Here is a 26608-nt window from a genome sequence, read left to right on the forward strand (position 1 = left end):
CAGAAAAGCCTTCTTCAGTTATGTCAGGAACCTCTATGGCAAAGCCCAGGTTTGTTCCAAATTAGTTCTTAACGGTACCACTTGCACTGATCCTGTTGACTTAGCCAACCTGCTAGCAGACAGGATCAGTGCAAACTTCACCCCCTGTCCCCTCCAAAGGCCCATTCGACATCCCTGATATTTGTCCCGCATCTCACATCTCCATAGGTCAAGTGTTAAAGGCCCTATCCCAAGGCAAAGAACACAGCTTCCATGGGACCTGACAATATCCCAGACTGTATTCTGTACCATCTTCAGCAAGAACACTGAGCACCCTATTCAACTATAGCCTAAGTGCAGGCTTCATTCCAGCAGAGTGGAGAACTGCCATTGTCATCCTCTTGCACATAGGTGGTGCCAGTACTGATCTTGGAAACTATTGCCCCATTAGCTTGACAAGTCTGATCTGTAAGCCCAAGGAGCATACAATTATGGACATCATAAACAAGGACACAGGCAACCTCCAAGCACTTGACCCCACCCAGTTCAGATTCGTCAAGGGCAGATCTTGCTTGTTGAACCTAGTCAACTTTTTTGAGACTGTCACCAAGGCCCTGGATGAGGGAATGTCAGAACATACAGCTTATCTTGACTTGGTCATGGAAAAGCTGCCACAACTTGGCATACATCCCTATGTCACCAGGTGGGTGGCCAACTGGCTCACAGATAGGACCCACAAGGTGAAAATAGCTGCCTCCACCTCTGACAGAAAACCTGTCACTAGTGGTGTTCCCAGGGATCTGTCCTGGGACCCCTACTGTTTGGCTTCTACTTCTCAGAGGTCCAGATAATGACAAAAGGCCTGCGGCTCACGAAGTTTGCGGACAACTGTAAGTTGGGTGCTGTCACGGACTCCCCAAATGATGTTAACATACTACAAGAGGGGTCTCACAGCAACAAATGAATAGTGCCCAAGTCATAGCCTTAAGTTAAACTAAAAGAAAAATGTATCATCTTACCACTGGCAAAAACACAGCCCATACTGATTACTACATCACCGGCAACCCCCTAAGCACACAACCTGTGGTGAGAGACCTGGGTACTCAGGTTGACAACAATCTCACATTCGACCATCATGTACTGACAGTGGTCAGAAAAGCCTTTTACTTGGTTCATCTCTTAAGTAAAGGAACTGCATCCAGAAAAAAGAAGGTTATTACTCCCCCTCTGTACTCTTCTCTCATTAGGCAAATAATTGAGCACAGTGCCCTATCTGGTATGTACCGCTCCAAACATCTGCACCAACTGGAAAGGCCACACAAATACCTCACAAAGAGAATCCATGGCCTGCAACACCTGTCCTACTTGGAAAGGCCCAAATCACTATCGCTCTACTCAGTATTGTACAGATTGCTCAGAAATTATCTGTCGCTCACCTACAAGGCAATCTCGGACCCTGCCCTACTAGAGATGCTCCATATCCATAAGTCTTAACTCCTCATACTTTACCCAATCAAAAGGCCTAATTCTAATATGTGACACTAACAAAACCTGCTGGAGAGACAGGTTTGTCTCTCAGAGGCTGCCCAGTCTCTGGAACAGACACCCCATACACGTCAAGCAGAGTACGTCTCTGACAGTCTTCAAGAGCAACCTTGATGAGTGGATGGGAAACCATAAATTTGTCCCAGGGGTTACACCTGTGTCCTTCACTGACAGGGGTGACAGGTGCTGACTGATGTTTCTTTTTTGGGGATAAACTCTTGGCTAGGCTTGTAAGGGCCCCAAGGCCACTGGCATAGTAACATCCTATGATTCCTAGGGTAAGTGCTGAATAACTTGAGAGGATGGGAAGGGGGAAAAATGCTGGTATAGTCATCCTGAAGTATTACAGTGTCCCTTTTTGGTTAAGATACCTGGCCTCTTGTTATTCCCTTCCTGCCATCTCTTTTTTGTTTCTTGATGGCTTGAGAAGACAGTGTGTGTTCTGTTTTTAAAAGGGAAACAGAATTTGACAGATTTGTAACAGAGGACCTGGAAAATCCTAGGAACTCCCTGTTTTTATTTCCTTCTCTCATCAAATTACTTGAGGACCAGAGAAGCAGGTTGGACAAACAAACCTTCCTTAAATAAAGCTGAATTTTAAATTTCACACCTTACTTTATTCAGGAAACTTCTGATTATGTATCTAGGCACATTTCAGCAACACTGTAGCAGAAGGAGTTGCCTAAGACACGTTATCTGCACAATCATACACATTCTTTAAGGCACAGTTTGACACTTGAGAAATGATAGAAACATTGGAATTCAGACAGGCACTACCTTCAGGAGGAAGTATAGCAGATATTTCTGTCAGACGTTATGCACAAAAAAAAAATAAACTTCCACACAAGTCTGACAGTTAAGAATTCTATACACAATATGCCAAAGGACCAAGCTTCCTCAAAATCAGAGATACAGGCTTGGGAATTTGCAAGAGAAGCCCTGTCTCCATCTATGTCAGAACCCCCTAACATTTTCCTCAGGAATCTTTCTGCAGATATTATTCTCAGTTAAGAATTTCAGAGTACAAGGATTAACAGCCTGTAACAACTGCCTGGCTAAGGTAAGAAAATCATCTTTTTTAATAGATATGTCTTCAGATGAACAATGTTTACCTTTTTGTTTCCTCTCTACAGGGAAAAGTATGGAAGAACACGACTCTGAAAAGGTATTTCTGCCCCACCTACTGGAACAGCTGAAGAGGGCATGTCTGACCCCTGGTTTAGGATGACCGAAAGGTATACACCAGAGGAAGCAGAAGAGGTAAGTTGATTAGCCTTAGAAATGAAACATGGCCAGTAGGGATTCACCCACTGTCGGCTGAGGAGTTGACTCAGCCACGGTGTCAGCAAGTGCTCTTTGTTAAGTTGTTTCTATGTGCAGCAGGAGGCAGAACAGCTGAAACAGGATAAGTATCCATGCTGTAACTGATGAGAATGTCTCAAAGGCAAATACATTGTGTAGGAATGAGTCACTCGGAAGACAAGTTTTCAAAACGTGTTCACAAACAGCATAAGCACACACACTCACTCCTCAACCACAGTAATGCATAAGCACTACACCACCATTCTGTCAGAAATATATTTTCCAAAAAAACGTGTGTGACATACAAAAGGACATGTACTTTGTCACAAAGCAAATACAAGCACCGACATACCCTGTTAGTAATCCATGTCTATATAAAACACTTCTCGATACTAAACTTTTAGTTAAATAAGGCAACATTTACATATCATTACACTGTCTCCAAAATCAGCCCCTAAACAAGTCAGAGCTAAAACAGCAGTCCCTGACAGGAAACTTCTGATATTTAAAAAAAATTCCATTTTTAAGGGGAAATACTGATTAAAAACCCTACTTAAATATTTTTATAAAAGACAATAAATGTGTGTGGAAGGATTCCCATCTGGGGACTTATCATCCAGAAATTAAAATAATAGCCAGTTGCTGTTCCTGTGAAGCCTCGTTGCTGCTGCTTCATCAGGTAGCAAGGAAGTACTGAAGAATTTTCCACTCGACTGCTATTTCCCTCCACAGGGATGCCCAATCAGCAGTCAGAGTGAAGATGTGGGAGGAGGCTAAAATTTTTGGAAGCTGTCTGTATTTTCTGTCCTGGGCAGGACACAACCCATACAGAATAAAAAGCTACTGCAACAGGGGAAATTATGGATATCTACTGCAACATTTGAAGACACTACCCAGGGAAGACTAACACACATCTCAGGAAAATTTTGTGGGAAAGGTTGACAAATGATTTCTGAAGGTTGATTTGAAAACTCAGAATGAGCAGGAAATGATGGACGTTTACTAAAGACTCTTGACAACTGGAAAGAGAGTCTGCAAAGATAAGACAGTTATCCAAATAAGGACAGATAGGAATGGCTTATAGCCTGCAATAAGCAATGGCTGCAGCAAGACACTGAGTAATGTTGGTGCTGTGGAAAGTCCAAAGGGCAAGACAGATAACTGAAAATGTAAACTAGACACAAGAACACAACAGACCTTTAAAAAATGCCTGAAATACTTGCTATTGGGAAGGTAATAAGTCTCCTTTAAATCTAGATTTATCAAATATAGGCTAGATGAAGGGTTAGAAGAAGAGACCAAATGGACAACATTTTGAACTTGACATATTCCTGAAGATTTAGAAAGGAAAAGACCAGCACAGGACTCCAGGAGCATTCCCTTTTTGAGCAAAACTGAACTTGGCAAGCTCTCTCACTGTTACAACCATATTGCCAGATTTGCCATAGGCTCAACATATAAGACATATCACTGTCAAAACCTCAGTCTTCTCAGGTGGCTAGAACTGCCTAGCCTACTTTTGTTCAATCAGCTTATAGTAGCACACAAAATTCTGTACCACCCTGAAAATACTCCGGCACTCAAAAATATCATAAAGCCATACAGTAATTCAAGGCAACTACAATCATCCAATAAACTGTTGGTTCAAACCCACAAAGCCATGAACTCAGCCGGCGACTCCCTGTTTTTGCCAAAGTTGTTGGTAAAACTTGGAATTCACTTCCATCTAACCTTACCCTCAAACCTTCTTTAAGTCTCTTCAAAAAAGGCCTCAAACAGTATTTTAAAGAGCACTGGCTTTGTCCCTGTACTAACCCTGATTAATCACTACTTATTCAATGCCTTATTTAAATTAATATTGTATGCATCTCTTGCTCATAATAGCTTGTTGCAACTTGTTGTTTTTGTATACTATTACACACTGTGTATATTGTGAGTACCTATTAGAGGGCTTTGTAAACATGTTTGACTCATATCTGTTATGTTCTATCTGTGTTATCTGGAGTTTTTTCCCCTGGGCCTCCGCTGAAAATGGACATATATCCAGCCGGACTATCCTGGTCAACAAATGTAAAATAAATAAATACATTTTCAGTACTACAGGAATTTAATTCTACTCCCACTGAAAAACACCTTCTTACATCTCAGATAAAGTTCCTGAAAAAGATAAATCACAAGAAGGATATGTGAAACCATACTTTCCTTAGAATTTGAACATTCAGACTGGGAATTAAGTCCAGAGGTACAACTCACTATATAATGCCAGCCTTTCTAAATGAAAAGCTGTGATAGAAAGAGACGGAATTCTTTCTTTTCTTGCCTGAGGAAACAGAAGGCAAGGAAAAAGCACCAATAAGTTCCTTAGCAAACACAAGTAGATCTTCCCAGACCAAAGAAATAGTAATAGGGGACTAGAAGATTTTCTCATATGTTCATTTTCCTGGGAAATTTCCAGGAAAATGAAAGACTCACAGCCAACATACTAATTGCAGAACCACATTCCCTATCCTGGCTAAGTTAAGAACCTTCACCTGTCCCTTTGCCTGAGACTGGCAAAAGTGTTCTTCCTTGCCTTCAAAGGCATCTCTACAGTCACAGAGGATGTCTTATCCTCTGGTTTCTGGTGGCTGCATAGCCTATACCAAGAGGAAGAGGACAATGGAAGGAAAAGATGAATAGTCTGAAGAATAAGATATGGCCAAAGCAGAGTCACCCACCAGTAGCTGAGGAGCAACAAGAGCCAGCCTGACACCCAAAAACTCCCTGACAACTATCTTCTTCTTGCAGGCAGGGGAAGATAAAACTGCAGAAACGGGAGGTTGCTACATCAGTAAGCCAAAAAAGAGACCTGAAACGTGGACAGCAGAGCCTAGATGAGTGGGTAAAGTAGACAATAAGTGCTTCTGAGTAAGTAAACCAGTGACAAGAACCCCACAAGCACAATATCCGGTTCTCAATACACAAAACTGAAGAATAAATTTCATTAAAAAAAGGACTTTTCACACAAAATGTTCATGTAAACATTTACACATTCTCCCCAAGAAACGCAATCATGACCCAAACGTAAGTAGTTTCCTAGTTAAGCCATATGTTTCATTCATATAAACACAGGTGTTCCTCAGAAAAACAAAAAGGTTTTCCTAACAGGGGACTTATCTGCCCATCTCTGAAGGAGCATTAGCCAAGACAGTTCTATTGGGCCCACTGAAGGAGAGCTCTTTGGCGACAAAAAGCTCTCCAGCTTTTTGCTCTCCAACTATCTTTAAATGGAGCTCCAGACACCTGGAAAAGTGGAAGGTGACCTTTAGCTTTGTAAGCAATCTGGCCACAGTGGCTATGACTCATTTAGCTTAGGATACGGTAATAGTGCTCTATACTTTGAACAATTCTGTATACTCAGGGACTATTCATGTGACAACAAAAAGGCAGACACTGAGGAGGACTGCTAAGAAACCGGACTTCATCAGAATGGAATTATGGGATTAGCAAGCAAAAACAGTTCTACTAACAGATTGCTGAGCTGCACGACCCTGAGCATCAGAAATGCTGAATGTGACGCTTAAAACACAGAAGGGTGAAAAGAACTACCCAAATATTTTTTGCAAGACCCCCCACACACACACACACACTCTTCAAACTTCTACATACTAACTCCACAGTCACATCAACTCAAAGAAGGGAGTAATCTTCCAAAAGAAGGAAATCATTGCAGGTAAGCCAGCAATGGTTTAATATGGAAAACAGAGATTGACATTATATTCCTTGGTAGCTTTTTCTTCAAGCAACTGATGCTTGAGGATTTCACCTTGACCCATCAAAAATGGCGAGACTTGAAAGGTCCACTGCGAGACTAACACAGCTGGTCAACAAGGTGGGCAGGACTGTATCCTTGTCATCTTAACTACTAGACAGAAGTCATGTTGTCAGAATTAATCATTTTTGAGTCCGTGAAGTAGGAAATCTTTGAAGGTCATCATCATCTGAACTCTCATGTTTAAGAAATGTATGTGGAGATGAGTATCCTTAGGTTACTAGCTATCCTAGACCACCAGCCCAATGCAGTGCCATACCACAACACTACTGCAGGCACATTTATGGTAACTGATAACTCTCAAGCTTCTCCCTCCACCCATAATGCCTACTCCATCCCCACTGCATCAGATCGAGTATGCTACCATATATCCCTACAGTTAAACAGAGACAGGTACAGAATGACAGAAAAAGGCAAGGCTCAAAACCAGAACTCTAGGTTCCAAATACAATCCAATAGGTCTCTCCAGAAATAGGATGTCGGTAGATGGGAGGGAAGTTGAGGAAGAATGAAAATGGACAACACAGATTTCTAGTTATGGTTTAAGTACATAATTTTTAAATCTGATGTTCTTTTCATTCTTCCTCAATGTATGGGACAGATTCCCCAACTATGTTGATCTTGGGTGGCCCTCAAGGAAGGACATTCTGGAGTACCACTGAACCAAAGGTAGCTCTGTTCTAGAAATGATATCCAATTTGTAATGAGAAACAAAAGTATGAGCACTGGATCATTTAGTTGCACCACAAATATCAACAGATGTTCTTGACCATAAAGCAGATGATGTAGCCATGGATCTGGCTGAATGAACTTTGAGAGCTTTAGATAATGTCCAACCTTTCTGAAAATAAATCCAAGAAATACAGCCGTGTTTATCCATTTATTTTGCAAGAGTGATTTTAGGGACTGGACAACCCAGGCATTTTGGGGAAAAAGAAACAGATGATCAGATTTTCTAATTTGTTTTGTCCTGTGAAGATAAAAATGTAGTTGTCTGTGCACATCAGGGAGATGCAGCATACACTCTCCTTATTAGAAAAATTAGGAAAGAAAACTGGTAAGTGAATAGACTGGTTAATGTTATTTTCAGAAGCCACTTCAGGCAAAAAGGAAGAGTTAGTCTGTAAGGAAACCCTATCCTTAGGAAAAAAATTATGTAAGGAGTTCTTGAAGAAAGAACTGGAGTTCAAATATTCTCTTTGCAGACATAATGGCTACCAAGAAAAATGTTTTCCATAACAGGAGTTTTAGATCAGATTTATCTAATGGTTCAAAGTGTTGCTGTGTTAGATCCTCAAGTACAACTGTCAGATCCAAAGGTGGTGAGGGATCCTTTATCACAGGCCTTAGATGAAAAATGCCTTTCAGGAAAGCTTTACGCAATCTAGAGAAAGCCAGGGGAAAAAAGGTCCGTTCCCCATGTGAAAAGTGGAAATTGCTACCAGTTAAAGTTTAATTGTAGAGAAACTAGTTCCTTCCTTCAAAATAATTGTCAAAAAAAAGTTAAGTACTCACCATAACGTTCCAGCTGAGTAGTTTACTTCATTTGTCTTTAACCTGTGGGTATTTGGATCCGGATCAGATCCGAGACGGCTGCATCACCAACATCTGATCCGAGCTCCAAGCTCCTCCCTCTACCCATAATGCCCCTTCAACTCCTTCCCTCAGATCGAGTTTGCTGAATCAGAAAACATAAGCCCAACCCAAATAACCTTACACTAAAGGTTCACACAGTCTAAACCAAGTATAATCAGGAGACCCACAATGTCCACCTCTCCCATATACCAAAATAGGGCAATAGTGACAAGGTCAGGGGGAAGGAGGGAGGGATTGTTGAAGACAAATGAAGTACAACTACTCAAATGGAACGTTATGGTCAGTACAAAACTTTTTTATCTGAAGTAGTTTACTTCATTTGATATTCAACCTGTGGAACAGAGTACCCAGCTACCAACATCTGGGTGGCCCTCATGGAAAGATATTTCAGAGCACTGCGGAGCCAAATGATGCCCTACTTCTGGATACAATGTTCAGTTTGTAATGGGATATAAAAATATGAGATGAGGACCAAGTAGCTGCAGAACAGATATCATCCAGTGACATTATCGACCAGAAGGCTGCTGAAGTTGAAGTGGAATGGGCTTTGATTATACCCGGAGGTGAAATGCCTTTGTCAGAATATGCCCGGCTGATACATTGGGAAATCCATCTAGCAATGGTGACTTTGGAGACTGGTTTACCTAAAAACGGTTTGGAATAAGACACAAACAATTGGTCTGATTTAAGGAAAGACTTCATTCTGTGTAAATAAAACTTCATTTGCCTATGTACATCCAAGAAATGTAACTTGTATTCACCCTTGTTTTGGAAATTTGTGAAGAAAACTTGAAGATTGATAGTTTGCTAATACTGTTTTCAGAAGCCACTTTTTGAAGAAAAGAAGGGTTAGTGCGCAGGGAAACTCTGTCCTTATGAAAAAACATATGTAGAACTTTAATGGACAAGGCTTGAAGTTCCAATACCCTCCTGACTGAAGTGATGGCCACCAAAAAAGAAGTTATGTACTCACCATAACGTTCCATCAGAGTAGTTGTACTTCATTTGACTTCAACCTGTGGGTCTTTGGATCCGACATGGCTACACTGTCCACCTATGGCTCTGAGCTCCATGCTCCTCCCCTTACCCATAATGCCCCACTGTCTCCCTTCTCCCTTCAAATCGAGTTTGCTACCTAACATGCATCTGACACCCGACCCAATGACACCTTATCACCAGGATAACCAATACAAAAAACGCTTAGCCTGGACAGGACCATGGATCCCAACAATAACCATCTGTAAGAAAACATATCATAATCTGAATGATAAGGTTCGGGGGAAGGGGGGACGACAGCTGAAGACAAATTAAGTACAACTATTCAGATGAACGTTATGGTGAGTACATAACTTCTTTATCTGAAGTAGTTTACTTCATTTGATCTTCAACCTGTGGGACAGAGTCCCCAGCTACCAAACTCTTGGGTGGCCCTCATAGAAAGATGTTCTGGAGCACCACAGAGAAAAAATGCTCTACTCCTAGAGACAATGTCTAATTTATAATGCGAAAATAAAGGTATGCGATGAGGCCCAAGTGGCAGCTGAACAAATATCCAAAGATACCCTGGACCAAAAGGCCGCTGACATAGCCACAGATAGGGTCGAATGAGCTTTCACTTTCCCTGGCTGAGACAGACCTCTCTCCAAATAGGCTCAGCCAATGCATTGTAAAAATCAACGATCAACTGTCATTTTCGAAACTGGTTTACCGAAGAAAGGTTTGGCATAAGACACAAAAAGTTGATCAGATTTGCAGAAGGGTTTAGTCCTGTGTAGGTAAAACCTCAAGTGTCTATGCACATCCAATAAATGTAACCTATATTCCCCTTTGTTCTGGTAGTTAGGAAAAAAGACTGGCATGTTAATGGTCTGATTAATATTGGCTTCCGAAGCTGCCTTAGGAAGGAAAGACGGATTAGTGCGTAGCAACACCCTATTCTCTATGAAAAATCATGGGCATTTTGACAAAGAGCCTGAAGCTCCTACACCCTTCTGGCAGAAGTGATGGCGACCAAGAAGGCAGTTTTCCAGGTCAGAAATTGCAAACCCACTGAAGCCACAGGCTCAAAGAGGGGAGAAACCAATGCCTACAGCAGTAAGGTAAGGTCCCACGGTGGGATAGGATCCTTTACCAGGGGTCTAAAAAGAAAAGTATCTTTAAGAAAGGTCTTACAAAGTTTAGAGGAAGCCAATGAAGACATATTTACCTCCACATGAAAATTACAAATGGCTGTCAGTTGGACTTCAACCATAGAGGAACTGGTGCCCTGTTGAAAAATGCTAGCCAGAAAAACTAAGACTGCCGAAAAAGGTGAGGTAAAAGGGTCCAGGGACCGCTAAGCGGCCCATATTGAAAAACGTTTCCATTTACTACGATACAGTTTTCTGGTAGAAGATTTGTGAGCCGCTACCAGAATTGACTTAACAGGGGATGACAAACCGGGATTCCTAAATCATGGGAACCAGAGTCGAGGAGTGAGCTTCAGACTGTCCAGGTCTGGGTGCGGGATCCTCTAGGGATGCAAGTAAAGATCCGGATCCAAAGTCCATGGTGGAAAAACTAGATGAAACCTGAGTAAGGGAAACCAAACCTGTAAAGGCCATAATGGGACGATGAGGATCACAGCCTTCGGGCTTTCTGCAGAAACTTCGACATAAGGAGAACAGGAGGATATGCATAAAGAAGACTGGGAGGCCAAGCATGAATCAGAGCGTCTCTGGGAGTTTTCCCCGATGGGGGGTTCAGACAGAAAAACTCATTACATTTCCAGTTGGAAGGAGATGCGAACAGATCGCAGCAAGGATGACCCCACTCTAGAAAGATCTGTTCCGCTACTGAAGGATTCAGAGACCACTCGTAAGGCATCAGAATAGATCTGCTGAGCCAGTCCGCTAGAATGTTGGACCATACCGGAATGTGCGTTGCCGCCAGAGAACGGCCGGTGGAGAGTCCCACACTCTCATGGCTTCTCGACACAGGGGATAAGACCTGGTTCCCCCTTTTTTGTTGATATACCAGACCACTGACCTACTGTCCATCTGAATTGCAATCATTCCTACAGGAAGATGAGCATGAAGGGCCTGCAACGCAAGAAGAACTGCTCTCATCTCTAGAACACTGATGTGCAGATAGGTCTCAGAAAAGGACCACATGCCTTGGACTGTCCTTCCTGAGCAGTCCACCCCCCCTCCACCCTAGTACGGAGGCATCAGTGGTCACCATGGTCTTGAGAAAGGCAGGTTGGAACATGCAGCCTTTGAGGGGATCTGGGGACTGAATCCACCAGCGAAGTGAGTCCCTGCACGCTCTCGAGATTCTCACTGGAAAGGACAAAGGGAGGTCTAACAGGGACCACTGAACCGCAAGTGTTCACTGCAACACTCTCATATGTAGACGCACCATTGGAAGAATATTGATGGTGGCTGCCATAGACCCCAATGCTAACACTGCCTCGGCTGTTGGTAAATGGGTCTGAAGAATATGTAACCTCAGACTGTTTATCCTGTCAGATGTAAGAAACACCCTCATTTGTAATGTGTCCAGCCATGCACCGATGAAATCCAAAACCTGAACCGAGAGTAGAGCAGATTTGTTCATGCTGATTGTGATGCCCAACTTGACTAGCCAAAGGAAGGAGTCCTTGGCCTGACAAAGTAGATGGTTCTGAAGGGGCAGTAAAGAGCCAATTGTCCAGGTACGGAAAGATCTGAATACCCTGAAGCCTCAGATGAGCCTCTACTACCGTCATTACCTTGAACACCCGAGGGACTGTGGTGAGACCAAAGGGAAGGGCTCGAAATTGATGACTGGCTCCCAGCCAGAAACGAAGGAACCTCCAGGAGCGCTTGTCCATCTTGATGTGGTAGTACACGTCCTGGAGATTTATCAAGCATATCTAGTCTGGCCTGCACATACGGCAGGATAGACTGAATCATGACCATATGGAATTTTGTCTTGGTTACAGACAGGTTCAATTTGGCTAGATTCAAGACTGGTCTGAGGTCCCCCATCTTTTTCGTCACTAAAAGGACCTGGAATAAACTCCAGATCCGGATTTGTTTAGGGGAACCAGTTGGATGACTCTTTTCCTTAGCAGTGAATCTGTTTGTCCTGTTGCCTCCTGCTGCACGGGTGGGACGTCTGGGAGGGCTTGGTTGGATGGGGGAGGTTCCCGGAATGGAAAGGAATATCCTCTGGATATGATGTGCAGCACCGATTGATCTGTTGTTATGGACTCCCATGCTAAAGGGTGTAGCGGACAAACAACCCCTGACTGCCTCCAGAGATGAACAGTCGGGCAACCTCTCAGGGCTGCTACCCGGGTTTATCCGAGAAGGATTCTCGGGAACGGAAATTCTTAGGACCCCTTTTGCCTCTAGGGTGGCATCTGTTAAATCCCACTGTGCTTCTGGGGGGAAGGAGGGTCCTGAGCGTCCCAGGAAAATGCCTGAGACTTGCAGAACCGCATCTTTTTTGAGCCTCGCTGGTTCCTGGAAAAAGACCTTTAAAGCGGGGAGAAATGGATCCCAATGGTAGACAGTGTTGTCCCGTCCTTCTCGCTGTGGACTAAATTATCTCTGACCATCTCCCCAAACAGGGAAGAACCATCATAAGGGGTATTGGTACAAGATGCCTTGAAGGGCACCGAGACTTGACATAAGTAAAGCCAGGCATGACGCCTGATGGCAATGTCTGTCCCCACCGCCCATGTGGCTCCCCTCAGTGGCGTGGGAGAACAAACGCATGGACATACATGTTGGCTACTGCTTTTAGGGTGGCCATTCGTGCATCGATCGTCTGCCAACATGGACCCTGGAGCCGACTCCATCATTTCCTTGACAAGATCTCTCTGGAGTTGGATGACGTGCGCCATATAGTTCAGCGTCCTCACAGAGAAGGTCACTGAAGCATAAACTTGCCTCCCAAAGCGAGCCTTCACTCTCGACTCTCGGTCATGACAGTGGACTGTGGTGCTCTCCTGAGCGAGCTACTTCTTGGTGGCTGCCACCACCACCATAGCATCTACAGGGGACCACTTGTGCCAATGAAGCTTGTCCGAGGAGGGACTCAAAACCTTATCCGTAAGCTTAGATATTGGCTCTATGGTGTCCTGCTCCTGCCAAGCCCTAGATAGTTCCACAAGTGGATCGGCAGGAGGGGACACCCAAGAGGTAGATGGGCCTGAGCTGAATGCCTCCAAAAACACGGACTCGTCAGAGATTGGCTTTGGGGTGGACCACCCCCCTTCTGGTGGAGAAGCTCCATGATGTCCCCTAAGGAGACATCCTCGGGGGTGACCTTGGGGAGCCTTCCCCTTCATCCAAGTCTGTATCCTCCATGAGGGACTCTGGTGGAGAGTCCAAGTGCATCCTTTTACACGTATGTTTGCAGGGGGACTCCGCAGGAGGACTATCTGGGGATGCCTCATATACAGGCATTATGGGAACAGGCTTTCCCTGAGAGGGCAAGATAGCCAAAACCACACTCTCAGCCAGGGGGGTCTGGATGCATTCAGAGGACGAGATGGTCTGAGGTTTTGACCCTGCGAGAACCCTCTCCACCACGTCCAATGCAAAGGGGGAACGTGCCTCCTGGGCAGAAAAAGCAGAAGCCGCTCCCCCTTGCCCAGACAGGGGAGTCGGAACCAAACCTGGTGGAGCCAAGAGAGATGCTCCTCTTTAACAGACTCGGAGCAGAAAACACCCCCTCGGATCTGACCCAGAGGCTACAGCTCCAAGAGCTGGGATCCGATCCCGTCGGGTCCGACAAACTCAAGGCACCAGCCGGCATTGAGGTACAGGGTACCATCGGCACCGACCACTCTACTCCGATCAGAGAAAGAGTAATAGGACAGAATAAGAAGTTATGTACCTACCATAACGTTCCATGTTAGTTGTCTTCTTCTCGCCTTCTTTCTTGCTGGATGGGTTCAGAGCCAATCCTCGGCTCCGACTCGGCAATCTACAAAAGCTCGAGAGCTATTTACTGGCTCGAGGCCCTCCCTATATCCCACAATGCTAGGCGTCACATCCCCAGATCTCGTTTGGCAGAGCTAACACCAAGGAAAGATTCAAGGACACCTGTCCAACCACAAGGAAAAACTATAGTACAAGGACAGAGGAGGAGACCATGTACATCAGAGTTGTCAAGAGGAAGAAGGCCTAAAAAGGGGACTCTTCTCGGTCTGTCCAGGCTAGGGGGAAGGAGGGTGGAACGCAAGAAAGAAGGCAAGAAGAAGACAACTAACATGGAACGTTATGGTAGGTACATAACTTCTTAATGTTAAGTTGTCTATCTCGCCTTCATTCTTGCTGGATGGGACAGCGTCCCTAGTACCTTAGTCATGGGTGGCTTATCGGAACAGACTCTTGAGCACAGTGGAACCAAACTCAGCTCTATTCCTAGAGGCCACATCCAACTTATAATGTGAAATGAAAGTATGAGGAGTGGCCCATGTGGCTGCGGCACAAATAGATTCCATTGGTAGTCTTGCTTGAAAAGCTACCGACGTAGCTAAAGCTCTGGTGGAATGACCTTTAGGTTTAGCAGGGAGTTCTTTATGTCTGAGCTGATAAATCAAGGTAATAATAGAGGACAACCACCTGAATAAGGTTACTTTGGAAACTGGCAGTCCTTGCTTGCCCTCAGCATAGGATAAGAAGAGTTGGTCTGCTTTTCTTATTTGCTTAGTCCTGTCCAAGTAGAAACGTAATTGCCTAGAACATCCAAGCGGTGCAAAGTTTGTTCAGCTTTGTTCGAATAGTTAGGAAAAAAGACAGGCAGATCAACAGTCTGATTCAGATTTGTTTCATAAGGTATCTTGGGTAGAAACGAAGGATTAGGCCTAAGTGAAACTCTGTCTTTATGAAACACAAGATAAGAGGACGAATACAGAGGGCTTGAAGTTCCAAAACTCTCCTAGCTGATGCGATGGAGAGCCTTCCAGGAGAGCAATTTTAAGGAACATGAAGCCGCGTGTTCAAAGGGGGGGAGAATCAAGGAAGCCAATATCAAGTTCAAGTCCCACAGAGGCGGGGATCTCTGACCAGGGGCCTAAGCAACAAAGTTGTTTTGAGAAAGGCCTTGCAAAGTTTGCGGGACATGATGCTGGTTTCTGACAGGCCAGCATGGAAATTTGCAATAGCAGCTAATTGGACCCTAATGGTGGCAGAGGAGGAACCAGCTTGAAAGAGCTCTGCTAAAAAATCTAAAACATGATGGACAGGGGCTGTAAAGGGGTCAATATTCCTAGCCTCTGCCCAGAAAGAGAAATGTTTCCACTTACTAGCAGAAGTCTTCCTGGTGGTAGATTTGTACGAAGTAAGGATGATTTCACGCACCGGCTGAGAAATTAGCGGAAGGCTGGCTAAGGTTGGAAGTGGAGCAACCAAGCTGTGAGGTTGAGAGACTGAAGGGATTGGTGCAGCCCATCAGACTGATGGACCAAGAGGTCTGGCATTGGGTCCAGATTCCACGGCTGCTCCAGCAGGTGACGATGCAGGAACGGGAACCAAATTTGTCGAGGCCAGTAAGGGGTAATGAGGATCATCCTGGATCTCAATGCGGTTACTTTCTGAATTAGCTTGGGAATTAGGGGAAAAGGCGGGAATGCATACAGAAGACCCCGGGGCCAATCGTGAACTAGAGCGTCTCTGGGGGAGTGCCCAGGAAGGGGGAAGAGAGTGAAGTCGTCGTCGCACTTGCTGTTGAGAGGAGTTGCGAAAAGGTCGTAGCAAGGTTGACCCCATCTGCGGAAGATTTTGTCCGCTACTGATCGAGTGAGAGACCACTCGTGAGGCATAAGAATAGCTCTGCTTAGCCTGTCCGCTATGACGTTGGACCTCCCGGTGATGTGTGTTGCTATCAGAAACCGTTGAGAGGAGATCGCCCACTGCCAGAGTCTGAGTGCTTCTCGATATAAGGGATAGGACTTGGTTCCGCCCTGCTTGTTGATGTACCACACTACAGACATATTGTCTGTCTGAATTGCAATAGTCCCGGTGGGTAGAGAGTCCTGAAGAGCTTGCAACGCCAAAAGCACTGCTCTCATTTCCAAGACATTTATGTGCAGATGGTACTCTAGAGGTTACCAGGTGCCCTGGACAGTCCTGCCCTGAAAATGCCCCCCCCACCCGATCAGGGAGGCATCCGTGGTCACTGTGGCAACAGGAGGAGGAACACCACACGGTCTGCCCTGGAGTATTAGAGTGGAGATCATCCACCAAGCCAGGTGGTCTTTGCATGATTGAGTGATTATTATCTTGTGAGACATTGGCAGCTGCTAAAAGGACCATTGAGTAAAAAGCATCCACTGAAGAAGCCGCATGTGAAAACAAGCCAGTGGAACTAGTATGATTGCTGCTGCCATGAGGCCCAAAGTCTTTAGTACAAATATGGCCTGAATACTGTTGCACTGTAGTAAGACCTGCACGTGTCGGCAGATGTCTGACACTCTGTCAAGAGGAAGTCTTGCAGAGAGATCTTTTGTATTTAAGCTTGTGCCTATAAAGACTACAGACTGACAAGGCGACAATGCAGACTTTTCGAAATTTATTGATATACCTAGCTCGGAGCAAGTTTGGATGGTATAATCCCTGGCTCGTAGTAGCTGATGCCTGGTGGAAGCGGTGAGGAGCCAGTCGTCGAGATATGGAAACACCTGGAATCCTCGCCGCCTCAGGTGAGCCGTAACCACTGCCATACATTTGATGAATACCCTGGGGGCTGTGGTGAGACCAAAGGGCAGGGCTCTGAATTGATAGTGACTGGCTCCCAGCCGGAAGTGGAGAAACCTTCTGGAGCACCTGTTCATTTTGATATGGTAGTACGCATCCTGAAGGTCTATGAAGCACATCCAATTGTCCTGACCCAAAAAGGGTAGAATGGACTGAAGCGTGACCATCCGGAATTTTGTTCTTTGAACAGACTTGTTTAGCCTGCTGAGATCCAAAATGGGTCTCCAGTCCCCTGTCTTTTTTGGCACCAAAAAGAACTTGGAGTAAATTCCGGATCCTAGCTGGTCTGCTGGGACTGGCTGGGATGGCCTGTTTTTCTAGCAGTTTTGAAATTTCTAGCACTGCTTGCTCCCTTAGACCGGGTGGAACATCTGGAAGGGACTTGGTTGTTTGTACCGGGGTGTGGACAAAGGGGATCTTGTAACCCTCGGATATGATAGACCGTACCCATTTGTCTTGTGTGAGGAGTTGCCAGGCTTCTGGGTACAGTGACAATCTTCCCCCGACTGCCTCCGAAGGTGGACAGTCGGGCAGCCCCTCAGGGGTGCTGAAAGGGTTTGTCAGAGAAAGATTGTTTGCTACCCTGATTTTGCGGGCCATCTCTGCCCCTCGGGCGGCGTCTATTATTGTTCCCTCCCCTGCTCCTGCAGGGAAACTCGCCACATGTGTCAGGCATGACTCCCTGGGGTTTCCGAAACCATATTTTTCCACTCTTCTGACCCTTAGGGTATGGTATAGTGGGAGCAGAGAAATGGACTCCCACGGCAGAGATAGTCTTGCCTTCCTGCTCACACCTGGTAAGGGTATCTTTCACCTGTGGTCCAAACAGAGCTAAACCATCGAAGGGGGTATTGGTGAAGGACGCCTTAAAGGGGTCAGCAAAATTACATAATCGCATCCAGGCATGTCTTCTCAAAGCCACGCCTGTACCTGGGTCCCTACTCGCCCCATCGGCTGCATAAGAAATGAGCCGCATGGAGGAGTTGACAATAGAATTAAGGGTCGCCAGCTGGGAGTTAATCTTATCTTGAGCCCCCGCAGCTGATGAATCCTGAAGGGTATCACCCAGTTCCTTGAGAAGATCCCTTTGGAGACGGGTGAAATGGCACAGATAATTCAGCGATCGCATAGAAAAAGTCGCTGAGGAAAATAAGAAGTTATGTACTCACCATAACGTTCCATCTGAGTAGGTGGCTTCATTTGTCTGCAACCTATGGGACAGAGTCCCCAGCTACCTGAATCTTGGGTGGCCATCATGGAAGGATATTGCGGAGCACCGCAGAGCCAAAGGATGCTCTCCCTCTAAAAATTACGTCCAGTTTGTAGTGGTTAATAAAGGCATGAGATGAGGCCCAAGTGGCTGCCGAACAAATATCATCCAATGGAACTCTAGATTTGACGGCCGCAGAAGTTGAGATGGAACGAGTGGAATGTGCACAAACTCCTTCAGGTGCGGGTCTCTCAGAAGCTTGGTACGCTAAAAGAATGCATTGGGAAATCCAGCGTGACAGGGAGATTTTTGATACTGCTTTCCCCAAATTAAATTTGGCAAAGGAAATGAACAGCTGGTCAGATTGCCTGTGACCAGCGGTTCTATGAGTATAAAAACGCAGCTGCCTATGAACATCTAATGAATGCAGCTTATACTCTCCTTTATTCTGATATTTAGGAAAGAAGACCGGTAGATTTAAGGATTGATTTATATTGGTTTCTGATGCTATATTGGGAAGGAAGGAGGGATTGGTGCTGAGGTACACTCTGTCCGGATGAAAGATCAAGTAAGGAGGTTTCACAGAAAGAGCTTGAAGCTCCGAAACTTTTCGCTGAAGTAATGGCTACAAGGAATGCTGTTTTCCAGGACAAGTATTTGAGATCCACTGAAGCGGCAGGTTCAAATGGTGGAGCAGTCAGGGCTTGAAGAACTAGTGAAAGATCCCAAGTACGGCTTCTTTATAGGGGTCTAAGCAAAAGGTGCCCTTGAGAAAGGTTTTACACAATTTGGCCGACATCAAGGGCCCTGTGTCATGTCCCACATGGTAATGGGAGATGGCAGCCAATTGTACTTTGACAGTTGAGCAACTAGCGCCTTCCTGAAAAAGTTCGGTTAGGAAGTCTAGTATGGATGGAAGAGGAGCCGTAAAGGGATCTAGATTATGATGCTCCGCCCAGACGGAGAAACGTTTCCATTTACTGCGGTACATTTTCCTGGTGGAAGGTTTATGCGCTGCCACGAGGATGGCTTTGACTGGTGAAGAGATACCGGGAGTCCTAACTAGGAGTGGAACTGGAGCAACCAAGCTGTCAGCTTCAGACTGTCCAGATTTGGGGTCGGCAAACCCGACGGATGGGAGATTAGATCCGGACTGGGATCCAGAATCCAGGGGGGATTCACTAGGTGAGACCACAGGTAAGGGAACCAAATTTGCCGAGGCCAGAATGGGGCAATGAGGATCATCCTGCTCCCCAACTGCGAGGCTTTCTGTAAGAGCTGCAGCATCAGGGGTAGAGGAGGACAGGCATAAAGTAGACCGGGCGGCCTAGCATGCACCAGAGCGTCTCTTGGAGTTTCCCCTGGAGGGGGAATCAGAGCGAAGAAATTGTCGCATTTGGTGTTTGAGGGAGAGGCAAAAAGATCACAGCAGGGTTGCCCTCATATTGCGAATATCTGCTTTGCTACTAGTGGGTTGAGAGACCACTCGTAAGGGGTAAGAAGGGTGCAGCTGAGTTTGTCCGCTAAGATGTTGGCCCACCCCGGAATGTGCGTTGCAATCAGAAAGTGGTTGGTGGAAATAGCCCATTCCCACACTCTCATGGCTTCGCGGCATAGAGGGTAAGACCTGGTTCCCCCCTGTTTGTTGATGTACCAGACAACAGACATGTTGTCTGACTGAATTGCAATAGTTCCTAAGGGGAGGAGATTCTGAAGTGCTTGCAACGCGTACAGCACCGCTCTCATCTCCAGAACGTTGATATGCAGGGAGGTCTCTATATTGTTCCACGTGCCTTGAACGGTCCTGCCTGAATAATGCCCCCCCCCCGAGGTGGGAGGCGTCCGTGGTCACCGTGGTGAGAGGGGGAGAGGTGCAGAAGGGTCGGCCCGTAAGGAGATCCGGAGCATGAAACCACCATAAAAGGGCCCTTCTGCAAGCCTTGCTGATAGCGATGGGGTGATGGAGAGGAAAGGACAGAAAGGACCATTGTAATAGAAGGGTCCACTGTAGTACCCTCATGTTCAGACGGGCACATGGAAGGAGCGTTATCGCTGCCGCCATGGAGCCCAGCGCCCTCAGGACCAATTCCGCCGGTGGTGCTTCTGACTGGAGGATGGCCCGCACATGACGTCGCAAATTCCGTAGTCGTTCCGACGTCAGGAAGGATCGTAGATCTCTGGTGTCTATTCTGGCTCCCATAAATTCTATGACTTGTGTCGGGGCCAGAAAAGATTTGTCGGCATTGATGGTGACGCCTAATTGGGGGGCTAGGCAGAGAAAGAAATCTCTGGCTGAGCAAAGTAGATGCCTTGTTGGGGCGGTCAGGAGCCAGTCGTCCAGGTACGGGAAGACCTGCATTCCCTGGAGTCTCAGGTGGGCCGCTATCACTGCTAACACCTTGGTGAACACCCTGGGGGCTGTGGTGAGGCCAAAGGGAAGGACCATGAACTGGTAGTGACTGGCTCCCAGCCGGAAGCGGAGGAACCTCCTGGATCGTCTGTCCATTAGAATGTGGTAGTACGCATCCTTGAGGTCTATAGAGCACATCCAATTGTTCTCCCTTAGAAGGGGAAGAATAGACTGAAGAGTGACCATTCGGAATTTTTCCTTGGTTACGGACAGGTTCAAACGGGACAGGTCTAGAATTGGTCTCGAGTCCCCCGTCTTTTTTGGCACCAAAAAGAACCTGGAGTAGAACCCTAATCCGAGCTGGTCTTGGGGGACGGGCTGGATGGCTCTTTTTTCTAGCAGCTGCTGAATCTCTGCGGCTACAGCCTCCCTCTGATCGGGTGGTACATCGGAGAGGTTCTTGAATTTGGGGACATGAAGTAATGGGATTTTGTATCGTCTGGATATAATTCAAAGCACCCAGCGGTCTGTCGTGATGGACTCCCATGCCGCTAGGTGCTGAGTATGTAAAAAACTGCAAGGAACCACCACGATGAAAAAACGATAATTTATTTTAACAAGAAGAACTAGGTGCTCCGAGAAGCGCTACCCGACTGCCTCCAGAGTGGAGCAGCTGGGCAACCCTTCAGGGCTGCTGTGTGGGCCGGTCAGAGAAAGGTTCTCTGGACCCAAAGTTCCTCGGAGCCCCTCTGCCCCTGGGGCGGCGTCCTCCCTGTCCTCCTCTGCCACGGAAGGACTGGTCGTCCGGAGCAGGTTGGGAGTGTTGCGCTTTCCGGAACCACATCTTCTGACCCTTTTGGTACTTTGAAAAGGACCGCTGGGGAGCAGAGAAGCGAACTCCGACGGCAGACGTCTTCCCGTCCTTCTCGCTCTGGACTAGTGTCTCGCGAACCGTTTTGCCAAACAGGGCAGAACCATTGAAAGGGGCGTTCGCAAAGGATGCTTTAAAAGGCTCCGCAAAGTCACAATGACGGAGCCAGGCCTGACGTCTCATGACTAGGCCCGCTCTTGCTAGTTCTAGCGGCTCCCTCGGTGGCGTGGGACAATAGCCGCATACAGGTATTTGAAATAGATCTCAGAGTGGCCATTCAGGTGGAGTACAATTGTTTGTCCTCCGCCGACATGGGCTCAGGGGGGGAGGCAGCGTATTCTTTGATAAGATCGTGCTGCATCCTGATGACATGTGCCATATAATTCAGAGACATTACCGAAAAGGTCGCTGAACTAAAAACTCACTTCCCTAAGCGATCCATCGAGTGGGACTCCTTGCTCGGTGGATGGACAGAGGGGCTCTCCTGAGCTAGTTCCCTCTTCGTGGCTGCCGCCGTCAACATGGCATCTAAGGGGGGACCCTTGCTCCAGTGTGACCGGTCTGCGGGGGGGGAGGGGGGCTCAGTATCCTGTCCGGGCGTTTTGGGACTGGCTCCACGGTGTCCGGGTCCTTCCACGCCCTGGTGGTAATAAGGTCCACCAGGGGGTCGGCCGGAGGGGACACCCAAGAGGTAGACGGGCCTGCCTCAAATGCCTCCAGAAACACGGACTCGTCGGAGGAAGCCTTGGGGGCAAACCACCCACCTCTGATCCTAAGCATTTCCATGATGTCTCCAAAGGAGACATCCTCAGGGGGTGATCTTGGGGAGCCTTCCCCTTCATCCAAGTCCGTGTCCTCAGTTAAAGACTCAGGGGAGTCCACGTGCCTCCTCTTGCACTTGTGCTTGTGAGGCACTTCCTCGGGGGGGGGCTGTCCGAGGAGGTCTCGCCAGCAACGTCCTGTTCCAATGGAATAACCTGGGACATTGAAGCAGGCTGTCCCTGAGGCCGGGTGATGGAAGCCTGGCCGAGCAGAGAGGGAGTGCAGGGTGGAGCAGTAACAAGGGCCAGGGGTCCGGATGCTCTCGACAGAGCCCTCTCCACTACATCGAAGGCCAAAGGGGAAACCGCTCTCCCTGGGCTCCGAGAGCCGACTCCCACTCGGATCCGATGAAGGGATCGGAGCCGGCGCCGAGACCATCGGATCCGAAGGACCAGTGTGCTCCGACCTGGACGGAGCCGAAGGCACACTGAATCCCTCGGATCCGAAGCTCGGCCCACGGCTCCGAGAGGTCAGATCAGACAGACTCGAGGGCAGGGTCGGATCCGAAGTACCAAGTACTGTCGGCGCCGACCCACCCCTGGCTCCGAAGCTGCTCAGCTCCGAACGCTCCGAACCCGGGTAGCGGGTCAGAGAAGGAGCAATTGGAGCAGAAAAGGTGTCAAGCTGCCCAATGAAGGGGGGGGGGGGAGGCAAGAGCACTCCCTTCTGCAGCTGGGCCTGGATGAACCTTCGCATCATCCGGTCCAAGTCTGCATCTGACATACTGAAAGTTGATCTCGACGAGGCCACCGAGGCAGGCCTGGAATACCGCCTCGATGACCTCGATGGAGATCGGGCCTCCTCCTCCTCGGGCCCAGGGGAGAAGCAAGGAGATCGGAGCAGAGGAGGAGGAGACCTAGAAGCTGTGGAGGGAGAAGCCCGCTTAGCTGGCAGGGCCGAAGCGGAGGCCTCTGCCCGCCGCTTGTGGTGCTTCTCCCTCCGTTTCTCCCTCCTAGCCTCCCTGTCCCCCGGCGCTTTAGCGGGAGTTTGAGTCCCGGCCAGAGGAAGGGGGGCAGGAGTGGCAATGACCACAGCCTGTGGTAGTGCCACGGGAGTAGCGGAGGCCGGAGCCGAGTCCGGGGGCAAAAGTCCCACCAGGACCAGCTTCGACCTCCCTCTTCCAGTGCCCTGGGGTTGAACGCTGCACAAACGGTACAGCCTGAGAAGAGGTGTTCAACCCCAAGGCACCGAACGCACCGAATGTGGCCATCAGCCAGGGAGAGCTTATGGCCACACTCGGTACATTTTGAAAAAATGGCTTTTGGGGCCTCAGCCATATTTGAAGAAAAAAAAGTGCTACACAAACACACAGGCCCCAAAACACAAACACAAACACACTAACGACCAGTGAAGGGAGGGGAAAAAACTATATAAAAAAGTATAAAATACAGGGAACCTAACTCTTACACACTTTTTAAAGTTAACGACAGAGGAAAGTTGAATAAAATTACACTTAACTGACAAATTCGCTAAGAGCTCAAAAGAATCCAGCCATCCACAAGTGCGGCAAACTAGATCTGAGGTCATGGAGGGTTGGCAGGGGATTATGGGTGAGGGGAGGAGCTAGGAGCTTGGATCCATTAGCTATGAAACAAGTTGCCGGCTCGGATCCGATATCGGATCCAAGACCCAGAGGTTGCTGACAAATGAAGTCCCTACTTCAGATCATCCGCTTCCCGTACCTGTCCATTGTCCTAGATTCTTTATTAGGTGGATGGACAGGCACCGAAAGGTCAGCCAGCTCCTTCTTAGTGGCTGCTGCAACCACCATGGCATCAACAGGGACACCCTTTGTCAAGAATTGCTTGTTGGGTGGGGCTGTAATAAATTTAGTGGGCCTACGGGGAGTTGGTTCCACTGTGTCCGGAGCTAACCATGCCTTTCACACCACTACTTCCATTAAGTGGGTCAAAAGGTGGAGACACCCAGGAGGTGGAAGGGCGAGAACCAAACGCGTCCAAGTAGACTGACTCGTCCTCCGAAGGATTAAGGGCAGTCCATTTCCTCCTCTGCTTAAGGATCTCTAGGATGTCTGAAAAGGAGACATCCTCAGAGGGTGATCTTGGGGACCCTTCCGAATCTTCCAAGTCGGTATCAGACGTGAATGACTCGGGGGAGTCGACATGTTTCCTCTTACATTTTCTCTTCCATGGGGGCTCCTCCGAAGGATCGGGGGAGGCCTCGGAAGAGGAAGATACGACCAATGAGGCGACCTGGAGGCGTCTGCTCTCCACGCTTGGGGTCAGGAGGATGGACAGAGACTGATGCAGGCACCATGGGGGGAGGAGCTGAAGGGGCTGATCGACAGGCCGACTCAGGAGTCAGCACACTCCTCATGACCTCGAAGGCGCCCCTGTCAGGCAGAGCAGAAGGTCCCCGTTCCAAAGAGAGGAGAACCCATGCTGGCACCAAGAGGGACGGCTCCGAGCTCACCTGCGCCGAGGCTCCGAGAGGGAGAACGGGGTCGGACAAGGGTCCAATGCCACTCGCCCCATTGGAGCCGAGGGAGTCTCGGTGCCCAGATCCCTCCAAGGACGGAACCAAAGAAGAGATCGGAGCCGAAGAAGGAGCCGAAGGGTGTGGCATCGGTTCCGACATTACCAACATTCGAGCCCCAACCAGCTCTAGCTCCGAACACAAGGAGGGAGTCGGAGGAGGAACTGCTGAAGACAACGGGACAGCCACAGTCTGTTGAGATGGGCTGGTTAACATTTTGGCCAGGGCCTGCGATTTAAGGAGTCTGACCACCCTAAGTCATGATCGGATAGCCTGGAAGACCGAGATGAGTAGGACCTATGGCTTTTTTCAGATTGGAGCAATGGTGACCTCGGAGCCGAACGAACCGATTCTAGGGAAGGGGACCTAGAACGTTTTCGGCTCGAAGACGGTTCCGACACTAAGGTCGGAGCCGACTGAGGTCCAGAGGTGTCGGCTCCAGCCGGAGTCGAAGAGGAGGCAGGCACTCACCAGGCGACGGCTCCGCGGGCTTTGAGGATTTACCCGACGAAGGCTTGGTCGGGGATCCTTCTGGCTTAAATAAGCCTCTCAGGATGAGCTTGTTCCTACGCTCCTGCAGGACTCTCGGGCTGAAGGCATGACAGATCAAGCAGGAGTCCTGCAGGTGTAGGGGACCCAAGCAATAAACGCAAGAAGTGTGACCGTCTGTCACAGACATCTTCTGACAGCATGAGTCACACTTCTTAAAACCTGAGACTTTGGTATCCTTAGACATAGTGGATACCAAAGAAGAAAAGTCACTAGTGCTTAAACACACAGAAAAACACACACACACACACACTCGCACTAGTTAAACTAACAATATTAATAACTACACAGCTATATACTAACACCAAATATATATATAAATATATATAAAAATGTTAGAAAAATATGTATTAATGTATTAGTAATATGCTTAGTGCATTCAGAGCCTAAAAGCGTTAACACATTTATTCTATTTCATACTGCATAAATCTGTACAAACTGCAGTTGCTTTCTGACCTTGTATTGTCAGCTAAATCTTGCTTGTGCTTTGGAAATTTACTGAGAAGCAGATGATTTCTGCTTGCGTTAGGAAAATAATGAATAGAACAATACTGCTTATATGAAACTCAGACAAGAAGTTCCGCTGTGCTATGAGAACATACACAGCTGTAGAAGTAACAGATAATTAGGACAAAGCCTGCTTGAAAATATGAACTGCAATCAGCATTTGCTTGTATCTGTATTAGAAGAGTACCTTGAAATGTAACACTGTACAATAGAGGCTTGTAAGCGAAGTACTGGTCATCAAGGCCAGGTTGTTTTTCTGAAAAGTTTCTCACAAATCTAGTCATGTCAGCAGAAAATCTGAAGTAACACCTGCTGTAGTACAATGCTTAAAGTTGTTTTTGATTACGTCAGCTTAGAAGGCCATGTCTTGTTAAACAGTATAAGAATGAACATACTTCCTCTGTTAGCAGTTAGACAAATCCTTGTATTTGCATGTTTTTGTCTCCTTGCAGCAAGTAAATTAAAGTGCCTTAACTGAACCTTACGTGTATTGGTATTTGAAGTTTTTTCCTTTGATAGACTGGTCCTTCAGACCGGAAACCTTCACTTCGCCTCGGATCATACAGGCCAGGTGGCTAGAAACCGTACGGGGAAGAAACCACATTGGTTCATCTTATTTGAAAAGTCCTCCGACTGAATTGTCGTACAAAAGAGGCCAGCCACTTTCTGATCTGCGAATGAAGGACTGGTTTACTCGAACCAGGTGATCAATCACGAAGGCTCAGGTAAGCTGAATCTACCTTCTTTTTCTGTTTTAGATCAGGGACTAGATTTGTTTTTGTTCTGTTAGAGACTTTGTTTATAAGTCAGGGATGGAAAGATTACGGTCTTGTCA

At 47.2% G+C, this 26608-nt stretch overlaps 1 protein-coding gene across 2 annotated transcripts in view; it reads right to left on the reverse strand.

Moving 5' to 3' along the window:
- RNF17 (ring finger protein 17) overlaps positions 1-26608 on the reverse strand; it is a 3936714-nt gene that overhangs the window by 2397858 nt on the left and 1512248 nt on the right. The gene's annotated exons all lie outside the window — the stretch shown is intronic.

Source organism: Protopterus annectens, chromosome 5.part1, assembly GCF_019279795.1.
Source record: "Protopterus annectens isolate FY-2018-M chromosome 5.part1, PAN1.0, whole genome shotgun sequence".
Taxonomy (NCBI): domain Eukaryota; kingdom Metazoa; phylum Chordata; order Ceratodontiformes; family Protopteridae; genus Protopterus; species Protopterus annectens.